This window comes from Cervus elaphus, chromosome 2 (genome assembly GCF_910594005.1).
Source record: "Cervus elaphus chromosome 2, mCerEla1.1, whole genome shotgun sequence".
Taxonomy (NCBI): domain Eukaryota; kingdom Metazoa; phylum Chordata; class Mammalia; order Artiodactyla; family Cervidae; genus Cervus; species Cervus elaphus.
Window position 1 is genome coordinate 7,306,271 of NC_057816.1, and position 11,783 is coordinate 7,318,053.

An 11,783-nucleotide genomic window follows, 5' to 3' on the forward strand; every position below is an offset into this window, starting at 1 on the left:
CCCACGCTTAGCAGAAACTTCAAGTAACAATTTAACTAGCATTAGCAAGGCAGCATTTTCTTTGCCTTTGAGCTCTATTCCCCAGAGCTCTGCCTACTGATCTTTTCTCCAGAGAATTCCCTTCAACCCACATTCCCTACCACTCCCACCCTCTACAAGCCACACCTAATCACAACCTTTTCTTCACCTCACCCTTCCCAGCATCAGGCTGTTTTCCACCCCACAACCCCTCACCTCAGGGCCCTCCCATTTGAACACTGAGATTACTCTAAAATCTGATCAAGTAAGTTAAGAAGCATACAGAGCAAGATGAACAGAAGACTACTATCGGTATCCTGACTATTCTCTTCTGGTGACAGAAGTGACCAAACTAAAACCTGCCATTTCTATCACAATCTGGACATGACCATCTCGCGCCCTCCCACCTACCACAGCACAATGACCACGACCGCCCCCCGCGACCCCCCGACTTCGCCAGTTGGCTTCATTTAAGTATTTGCCTAATGCATTTCAATCTGGAACGCTTTCCCAACACACACATCATGTATCACACTAAAAATTCCTCCAACAAAAGCACAGGCAGGCAGGCGGGTTGATGAGGGTCACTGGGATCCATCTGCAAGCTCCATCTACAAGGCATCATCTGTGTTGTGGCATCAGCGTTAAAATGTTCTACAGCTTAAGAGTCTTCTGGAAACAAGGTTCGTAGCACACTAGTATGACAGGAGACTCAATTTAGAAGATGGCAGCATCCGAAACCTCCAACCCAGAAGACGTGCCTGCTGACATTCACGTGCCCAGAGATCGTTGCTCCCGGATCAAACACTCAAAGCAACACATCTGCTGACGGCCCCGGATCCATCTGCTTTGGCATTTTAAAGACTGCCCCCGCATAAGCTCATGAACACCTTAAAGGATGGCCTCCTGAATACAGGGCTTCCTGAGCAAGGCCTGGAAACATGCCACTGGAGAACTTCCTCCTCCTAAGCCTCTGGAAATTCACTCTGCAGACAGCAATTTAGGCGGGCTCTTTCCTCCAGGGTCTCCCCTCCTGCACCGCTACGACTCACACTGGCCAGGGGCTCCATTTCTCCTGGTGCCATCAGATCGCCATGATGAACACTACAGTAACAAACCACCGTCTATGAGGCATTTTCGTAGCTTTCAGATGGTACCGTCGCTGCGGGCCCACCCAAGGGTGCACATTCAATCCCCACCCTCTCCACTAGCAAGCAACACCACCCCACCCACCCAGAGTCTCAGCAGAGGCTGTCTCTCCTCTTCAGGGTTACCAAAATACCAGCTCCGATGGCAACAACTTGCCCAGCTTACCAGATTACCAGAAGCAATGTTTTAAGTGAATGGGTAACCTCGAGAGTGTGAAGGGGAGGGGGGAGGTGGGCAGTGAGCTCACAGAAGAGGTTAGCGTGGAACCTAGAGGAAAAGTCCAAAGGGGAGCACTGCCACCTGGAAAATAAAGTGAGGGTCAATTTTGTCCGCCTACAGCCCCCTCCTGCCAGACATACCAGTAACCGCTTGGATCAGTACCTTACCTCCTCACTCACTCCCTAGACCACCCTCACATCCAGACCTGGGTTTCACCAGGCTGGGCCTGGCTGGACCCTGTCCCGGGCCGAGCCAGACTTACATACCGCCCTGGGCCAGAGCTGTCAGCCCCACGAAGCTAAGTGCAGCTTCCACCACACGAGGCCTCATCCCCAGGAGGGCTCACAACCCTTTGTCTGGAAAAAAAGGGGACTGCTGGTATTGACAAGTTCAAGTCATGCCCTCCCTGCCCACCTGCCACCCTGCACTCCACTGCCTGCCTTCCAGCTCCTTCTCAAAGCACTAACTGACCAATTCTGCCTCCAGCTAGGGAGGCAAGACCCTCAACCTCCTCCACCTGTCTCAGCCTTCCTCCTCCTACACAAACCAGGGCACTGGGGGCCTGCTCAGCCTACGCATGAGCGGTGCCCACCCAAAGGTCAAGTTCCCCTTCTCCAGCAGACAGCTGCGACAGATAGGCCTGGAGGGTCGTCCTCCCCCTGGGTTTCTGCGGGCCCTTTCAAAACAGCTCTCCCCAGCACAATTTCCCCAAGATCTACTCCCCATGTCAACCTTCCTTCTCTTGGCACCCCAAGTCCCCCAACCTCATCTAACTCTGCCATCTCTCTCAACTGTCTCCTAAGACCCTGAACTGGCCAACTCCGCCCCCCACAACGACACCCAGAACCCCGGCCCTCCCTGTGGCTAACTCCTGCTGGACAGGCCACAACTTTTGCTTTTATAGCCCTGGGCCGCGTCACTGGGGTACCGCTCAACGGGACGATTCCTCCACTGCCACCAGAAAAAAGTCCCTCCCCGACCCTGGCCAAGTAGACGACTCGGGGCGGCTCCCAGTCTCCCGGGTGTCCAGGTCTCGAATTCCCCGATTATCCCCACTCCTCTAAGCAAGTGCTTCCTGAGATCGACTACAGCTCTCAAGGTCACCTTGGGGGGAGGCGGATTCCAACCGGGACGGGGGTGGGGAGAGAAATACCCTTTTCAGCCGGTGATGGAGCCGAGGGTGGGGAGGCTCCCTGTTCCTTGAGAGGGGGGTGCGGGTGGGGAGTGGATGAGGTGGGTTGGGGCTGCTCTCTGGAAGCGAAGAGACCTGCTGGGGGTCGCCTCAGGTCACCCCCGCCCAGCAGAAGCCCGAAAGAAGCGCCGGCAGAGCGTCTGGAAAATTCCAGGCGGCGGCGGCGGAGGGATCTCTGCAGAGGGCGCATCACTCCCTGGAGGCGGGGGTGGGGGGGGGGTGGAGCGGCAGCGCGTGACTCCTCGGGCGTCGGCTGGGCCTCGTGAGCGCCGGTGACGTCAGCGCTGAGGCCTGCGGGTGGGAGCGGGGCGGGGGAGGGGCAGCCCGCGAACCGCCGGGCTGGAGCCAGGGCTCCGCCTGCGGGGGTTGTGGACCATGAGCACGTCTCCACCGGGGCGGCTCTTAGAGAACCTCTCCCGCAGCTGCGCTCAGCGTCTCTGGTTAAGAAACCTTGCTGTGATTTTTAAAAAGTTGATTAAAAAGTTAAGCCCCCATGTTGCTGCTTGGTAGCTTGAGGGGCGTGTGTCATCGCTTTGTTATTGTTACCAGGGGCCTGGAGGCTTGAAGTATTTCATCAGAAAAGTTGTGACTGTTGGATTAGGGTACTTTATGATTATTCATTCTCTATTAACTGGGAAAAGGTAGTTGCGAGGTAATGAAAAGCAAGATCTTGTTTGTGCAGAAAACAAAACGAGTAATTGTATTGCAACAAGACTAAAAGGATGTAGATACTTAACCCTCTTTCCTTTGGGGTTGGGAGGTGAGGAAAAAGGAGATTTAGTTTGTCGAGGCCACTCTACAACCTGTGATGGGCCTCAGGGAGTCTGCCTGATGATTGTGGGGGGCACTTCCCGGTGACTGCCTGCGGGGAGCAGGCCCTCAATGTGGCTCTCCCAAAGTGGAAGCAAAAGCAACCCCGTGAACTCCTGTCCCCTCCACCGAGGCCTGGCAGCGCCTGTGGGACTGTTGAGCATTTGGAAAGGGTCGCTGGCATCTCCCTTGCCCGTGTAGGGGTCAGAGTAAGGAGGAGTCGCAGCCCCACACCCCCACGGGGCCTCCTGTCAGCCCTGCCGCATGGGATGGAAGGACAGTGGTCAGGAGTAACTAGAGCTCATAAGGGCCTCTTGGACCAACTCCAGCCAGGAAGTCTTCTCCCAGGATAACCACCCACACCGCAAACAAACCCGCCTGTGACAACAGGCTCCCTTGGCAGCAAGGGGAAACTGGGGAAGGAGGTTTTTTTTTTCCCCTCAGCCTCTGCAAGATGGCATCTGCAGCTGCTAGGCGGGGGCTGGGGCCAGCTGCTGCACCCTTCCTGGTTCTCGGAAAACTGCTGTCCCAGAAGGCTGAGTATGTGGCAAGCCCAGGCTTGTTCACAGGGCAGCTCAGCTACTCTCTCCAGCCAGGGAAAGATTATGGAAGCTCACTTTTCCCCAAGGTCTGGCTCATCTGTCTTGTCCTGACATTTCCAGGGGTGGGTTGGGGAGACTGGACCTCAAAGAACAGTGTGGAAAAAAGGGAATTGCATGTTAGAATGTTCTAGAAAGGCTGAGAGGTGTGTATAATACCAAGCACGTACCTTCTTTGCTGAGTCACAGTACCAGGCTGTGGACTCAGCTCTATATTTATCTACAAGGTGCCTGAGAGGATGTAGTCACTGCTATGTGTCTGCTTAATGTCTCAGCTTACAGCTTTCTGTGTGTGTTAGTCTCTCAGTCATGTCCGACTCATTGTGACCCCATAAACCCCTGCCAGGCTTCTCTGTCCATGGAATTCTCTAGGCGAGAATAGTGGAGTGGATTGCCTTGCCCTTCTCCAGGTGCTGCTCTTTACCTGGTCTAATAACTTTTCTCATTCACACATATTTCCAAATTCCAGAACCAAACTGTCTTAGATTTTATTTTTCAGGAGAGCAGGAGTACATGGAAGGAGCCACACAGAAAGCATTAGGATCCTACAAATCTGAGGACTCCAGCACAAAAGGAACTAACAACGTCCTCTGTGCCCTTATGTCTGGAGGAGCCCAGCTCCATTTTCAAGGACAAAATGACAGAGTTGCAGTGGGTCCTGGTTTCACTTTCTCCCGGCCATGGACTTTTCCACAGCTAGTTTTCTTTGGAAATGGGATGTGTGACGTGTTTGAGCTCAGATGAGGGTAGAAAACCACACAGGGACCGCTCTGTCCTGCCTTAAGGGGCCAAGGCAGTGCTCGCAGTAAGGTGGACAAATGTGGGACTTGGGTTCTGCCTCTCTCTCTGCAAATAAGGCTAAAAATACTTCCATCTTGACAGAGGAGGAGGGGCAAGGCAGCCGGTGTGTCAGCAGATTTCTGTAGTTCAAAACAAGCTGTTCCAGGAAACAGCAGTAAACAAGATGACCTTGGATCCCTGGGTGGGGCTGGGTAGTGATGGGTCCGCCACACCCGGGTGGGTGGCTGAAGCCTGCTGCTTTTGGCCAGCCAACTTAGGAGCTTAGGGTTGGAGGGGAAAGGAGGTTAGGAAGGACCCTTTGGGCAACCGGTGTTGCCCACGATTTCAGGGTCAAAGTCCAGGCTCCAAGTCTTGTCTTTTCGCACAGCCAGGGTCGCCTTCCCCACTTGTTCCACAGCCAGCTCAGCTGGATTGTTAACACGTACACACCAGCCAGAGGAAGGACCCAGGAGGGGTGACCCAGGAGGGGTGAGGGACCTCCCTGGTGGTCCAGTGGTTAGAACGCCTCTCTTCCACCACAGGGGGAACGAGTGCCATCTCTGGTTAGGCAACCAAGATCCCCTAAGGGGTGAAGTGTGGCCAAAAAAGGAGAAGAAAGAGGGGTGAGAAAGGGGTGGTACTTCAGGTTCAAGATGGGGACAAGGATGACAGTATTGCTGCAACCACTAGAGAAAGTGCTAGAACCCTGCCCCCCACCCCCACAGGTCCAGTTCCAGAGCCATGGCCTCCTGGGTCATCTTTGGCTCACCAGTCACAAGAGACCCACGGCTGGGGCCTTTTCCCTCTAAGCCCTGAGGCCCCTGGTTCCAGGGCCTGAGTGAGGAACTGCACAGTCACCGCGTGCTGGCCCAGAGCCCTTTCTGCCCTGGCCCGCCTCACTGCAGCCCAGCAGGAACAGCAACCGGGAACTCCCTGCCCAGCCCGCCCCGGCCTCTCCTGTCCTGGCAGGAAACGGGGCCTCAGCCTGGGCTCCAGCCTGCTCCCCACACCCCCTTGCAGTGTGACCCTGGCAGACCCTCACATGCTCACAGTGCACTTTCCTGTTCTCACTTCATGATTCTGATGAATACTGTCCTGCCTGAAAGTACTTCACCCAGTGGTCGCCTGGCCCAGTCCACACTCAGCTCCTCCTGGCTTCTGCTGGGGTCACCTTCTCATTGATTCCCCACTACCCTACCGCTTCCCTTGTGGCTCAGATGGTAAAGAATCTGCCTGCAATGCAGAAGACCTGAATTCCATCCCTGGGTGGGGAAGATTCCCCTGGAGAAGGAAATGGCAACCCACTCTAGTATTCTTGCCTGGAGAGTCCCATGGACAGAAGTACAGTCTATGGGGTAGCAAAGAGTTGGACACAACTGAGTGACGAACACCTTCACCCTACCCTACTCCACCCCCACTGGGACTTGAGCTCCTCAGGGAAGGGGTTTCTCTCTGTTTTGTCGTCCACTGGGCCCGGCAGTCTCTGAAAGGGCCCTGCCATGGAACAGACCTCCAGGAATGTGTTGACCAAACGATTTATGCTGGTTTGGTTTTGTTATTTTGTCACTCAGCATGCAGGATCTTACTTCCCTGACCAGGGATTGAACCTGTGTCCCCTGCAGTGAAAGCACAGAGTCTTACCCACTGGACTGACCGGGAAGTCCCTAACAATTATGTTTTGTAAAGGTCACTTTACAAAAGGAGGAGATGGTCGGATGGCATCACCGACTCAACGGACATGACTTTGAACAAACAAACTCTGGGAGATTGTGAAAGACAGGCCTGGCGGGCTGCAGACCACGAGGTTGCAAGGAGTCGAGCGTGACTTAGCAACTGAACGACGGAAGTTCGCTGTCTGCTGTGAGGCTGTCAGTAAATATCTGTGATGTTTCTGGACGGATGGAAGGAAGGAAATGAGTTCCCAGGTCAGCAGCAGGCCCACCAACTCGATTACAGGTCCAGCCCTGGACTCCCAGGTCTTGAGAGGAGGAGAAAGGAGAGGGGTTGCTCCCTGTGGCCCCCAGCCCAGCAGTTCACACGAAGGGTGGCCCTGGTCACTGCCGGGCAGCTCCAGCCAGGCCTCCCAGGCGGTGCCGGTAGTAAAGAACCCACCTGCTAATGCAGGAGACACGAGAGGCAGGTTTGATCCCTGGGTCGGGAAGATCCCCTGGAGGCATCAGACATGACTGAAGTGATTCAGCAGGCAAGCTCTTTTTTTTTATGGCTTCCCTTGTGGCTCAGCTGGTAAAGAATCTGCCTGCAATGTGGGAGTCTGGGTTTGATCCCTGGGTTGGGAAGGTCCCCTGGAGAAGGGAACAGCTACCCACTCCAGTATTCTGGCCTGGAGAGGTCCATGGACAGAGGAGCCTGGCAGACTATAGTCCATGGGGTCACAAAGAGTCATACACAACTGAGCGACTTTCATTTTCACTTTCTGGGTGGCTAAGAAACGGGAGGGTGGGGGTGGGTGGGTGCTCTCAGGCCAGTGCTGGTGGGAGGCATTCCAGAGAGAGGGTGCCAGGGGTGGATACTCCCCAACCCTGGTGTACAAGGCGGAGGAGGAGATGGGCCAGCCCATCTGCAGTTCACACTCTTAAGTTTTTGAATCCATGTGTGTAAAAAAGTGGGAGGGAAGCAAGGAGGGGATCCTAAGTTAGAAGAGGGCTTCTCACACGTGTGACCCATGCCTCCTCTGGGGGGCCCAGGGCACGTAAGTTCTGGGTTCCTGAAGACCTTTCCTGGCCACTGCCAGGCAGCTCCAACCAGGAGCACCCCCCTGTTCCTAAGGCCAGGCTTGGGCCTCAGGCCATGCCTCCAGGAAATAACTTTGTCCATGTGTTTCCTGCATCCGGATGTTTGGGACTTCCTGCCACGTAAAGGGCATCAAGCCCTTGGTGCCCCAGCCCTCCTACCCGCCCCCCCATCCCTGAGCCTTGCCCACACTGGCCTCCTGCCTGCAGCTCACCCTGCCCTTCTCCTGCCAGCTCTTTTACAGGTTCATGGTCCTGGTGTCCTGAATCCCTGCCTCTAAGTGCTGACCAGATTGAGTTGTCCCCTCCACCCTACCCTGAGTGGTTGTGTCCTCACCCCCAGCCCCCAGCAGAGGAAAGGCCTGTGAAATGAGGGACCTGGTCCCACAAGCATTGCCCCCCTTGACCATTGTTGCCCCACTAGTGGCTCCCAGACGTCCTCACCAGCCCCCCTGTTGCAGACTGTCAGCTACAAATTGGTATTTGCCAAGAGCCTTACCAATAACTGAACAACAAGGGCATTTGCCATCTGCCTCTGTGGAGACTGAACCCTGAGCTGCTGCAGCTATTGACCTTCAACACCCTCTGAGGGAGTTCCGGGTGGAGTGAGGCAATCTGTACCCTGGTAGGGCAGGTCTTTAGATAATTGGATATTTTCAGGAACTGATTTCATGATCCCAATCCTGCATCTCCTCATATCTAGAAAAGCACTAAATCCCTTCATGATGACAGCAGATGCTTGTGAATAGCAGAAAACCTCTTGTAAAGTAAGTGCTTGATTGCATGGAACTCCCCCTTCACCAAATCTTACATATTGACCTTCCCCCACAGCCTCTCTTTTGGAGAAGGCAATGGCAACGTACTCCAGTATTCTTGCCTGGAGAATCCCATGGACAGAGGAGCCTGGAGGGTTATAGTCCATGGGGTCGCAAAGAGTCGGACATGACTGAGCGACACACACACACACACACACACACACACACACACACACTCACTCACTCACTCACTCACTCACTCACTCACTCACTGCCTTTTTGGAGCAGCCTCTCAGAGCTGTCTGAGGTGCTGCCTCCCAGGCTGCAGTCCTCATTTTGCCCCAAATAAAACTTAACTCGCAGCTCCCAAGTTGTGCATCATTTTTAGTCGACAAGACTAAGTCAGTCCCAGCTTTTGTAGGCTCCATCCACCCTTTGGCCTGGGTCCACCTTGCCAGCCTCATGCCAAGCCCCACCCACCAGGTGTCCACCTCTGGGTGAGGGGCTGGGCAGTGCTGACACCCACCACCTCGCATGTCTGTGCCTGCACAGCCCCCCTTCCCCTCCCCCAGGCCCACCTGCAGCCCCCACTGCCAGAGCTCCTTAGGCTGCGTCCCCACGGACGGGACTGTCTTCAGGCCTGAGCCCGTCTCCCCCCCACCCCCCACCCCCTGCAGTGACCCCTCTGGAGCACTGGTTGTTCAGATGCTCCTTGACCCTCTGAAGGAGACTTTTCTGTTCTGACTCCCTTTGGCCACCTGAGTGGCATCCAAGAGAGAGGGGAGGAGAGAGAGAGACACAGAGAGAGAGAGAGGCATGTGTGGTGCTGGGGCTTCTCCGGGCAGAGGAACCCCTCCAAGTGGTCCATCTGCCCCTGGAGGCTGCTGACCTTGATGCTGGGAGGGAGGCCTGTGCTTACCGACCCAGAGAGTCAGCTGTCACCACTTCCCCCTCCTCCCCAAACGCCAAGGTCAAAGGGGCAGGGGACACAGAGGTCCTGGGAAGAGCTGGAGCTATTATTATTTTCCCACTTGCAAATTATACCTATGACAAGTAGCTCAAAATAGCTGAGGGCGCAGTACAGTGGGGGAGGGAGGTGCTGAGAGATGGGCGGGACTGCTGGGAAGCAGGGTTGGGGGAGGGCTGGGGCCTGGGACAGTCAGCTCCTGTTCGCAAGGTGGGAGCAGGACTAAGGGACGTGAGAAGCCCCAGGGTGTGCCCACCCCACTTCCTGGATTCCATGGTTATAAATATTTTGACTCTGTTTTCATCACACACACACACATACACAAAATCCCAAAGCAGAATCTGTTTTCATCACACACACACACACACACACACACACACACATGCACAATCCCAAAGCAGAATCTGTTTTCATCACACACACACAGAGTCCTAAAGGAGAATCTGTTTTCATCACACACACACATAATCCCAAAGCAGAATCTGTTTTCATCACACAGACACACACACAAACACGCACTCCCAAAGCAGAATCTGTTCTTGGGATGTAGATCCTGATCTTTGAAAAATGTGGTCCCTCACCAACCTAGACAGCATATTAAGAAGCAAGCAGAAATATTACTTTACCAATAAAGGTCCATCTAGTCAAGGCTATGGTTTTTCCAGTAGTCATGTATGGATGTGAGAGTTGGACTATAAAGAAAGCTGAGCTGAAGAATTGATATTTTTGAACTGTGGTGTTGGGGAAGACTCTTAAGAGTCCCTTGGACTGCAAGGAGATCCAACCAGTCCATCCTAAAGGAGATCAGTCCTGAGTGTTCATTGGAAGGCCTGATGCTGAAGCTGAAACTCCAATACTTTGGCCACCTGATGCGAAGAGCTGACTCATCTGAAAAGACCCTGATGCTAGGAAAGATTGAAGGCGGGAGAAGGGGACGACAGAGGATGAGATGGTTGAATGGCATCACTGACTCAATGGACATGAGTTTGAGTAAACTCCAGGAGTTGGTGATGGACAGGGAGGCCTGGTGTGCTGCAGTCCATGGGGTCGCAAAGAGTGGGACATGACTGAGCGACTGAACTGAACACTTAACTGTGGTCCACAGGGAGAAGCCCTGTATCTGGTGCTGTTGGAGGCCCAGAACCCCTGATCGTGGACCAGAGGAAGGTGACGGCGGTCAGGAGCCAGGGAAGCGGCAGGCATGCAGCGCCAGACCAGAGGACCGCAGAGCCGCTCCGGGTTCCTGGCTGCGTAGGATCCAGGCAGGAAGTGCGGGCTCCGCCTCTGCCGCTGAGCTGGAAAGGAAAGGGCGGGCTCAACTGCCCCCTGCTGGCCACAGCCGGACCAGCAACCTACAGGCAGCCGCTCCAGCTCCCCTGGCGACTGCATATGGAGGCCTGGTCAGAGCCCGCGGAGAGGAGGCAAACCCATTGACACATGCAGCACAAAGGCGTGGGTGGGGTGCTGTGCCAGGAAGGATGGCGCGGTAGACAGAATAAGGACCCCTAGGATGTTCGCATCCTAACCCCGGAGCCTGTGAATGTTAGGTTACATGGCGAAGGGGAATTCAAATTGCTAACCAGTAGACTTTAATAAGGAAATTATCCTAGATTATCCGCCTTCAGTTCAGTTCAGTCGCTCAGTCGTGTCCGACTCTTTGCGACCCTATGGACCTCAGCACACCAAGCTTCCCTGTCCATCACCAACTCCTGGAGCTTGCTCAAACTCATGTCCATCCAGTTGGTGATGCCATCCAACTGTCTCATCCTCTGTCGTCCCCTTCTCCTGCCTTCAATCTTTCCCAGCATCAGAGTCTTTTCCAATCAATCAGTTCTTCCCATCAGGTGGTCAAAGTGTTGCAGCTTCAGCATCAGTCCTTCCAATGAATATTCACGACTGATTATCCGCCTTGGCCCAGTGTAATCGTGAGGAAGAGGAAGGCAGAAGAGCCAGAGAGAAACATGGAGAGAGAAGGCAGAGAGCAGTGCTATTAGGACCCCACTGCCCTTCACTGGCTTTGAGGATGAAGGGGCCACTGAGCCCAGGAAACAGATTTATTCTCCCTTGGAGCTTCCAGAAGGAATGTGGCCCTGCCGACATGGATCTCAGCTCGGTGAGACTTCAGTTCAGACTGACTTTGGGAACTGTGAGATCACGAATGTGGGTTGTTTTATTTGTATTTATTTGGCCGTGCCACATGGCTCGTGGTTTCTTCAGTCCTCCACCAGGGATTGAACCCCAGGGCCTCAGTGATAGCAGTGAGTCCTAACCACTGGACCACCAGGCAATTCCCTGTGGGTTGTTTTATTTACTTTTTATTAAGTATTTTAATTGATTTTTAGAAAATATTTATTTGGCTGTGCCAGGAGTCAGTTGCAGCACGTGAGATCTTTGATCTTCCTTGCAGCACCTGAGATCTTAGCTCCCAACTAGGGATTGAACCTGTGCCCCCTGAATTGGGAGCATGGAGTCTTAACCACTGGACTGCCAGGTAAGTCTTCTTCATGCATATTTAATAAAAAGCAAATATGCAGCCTATAATCA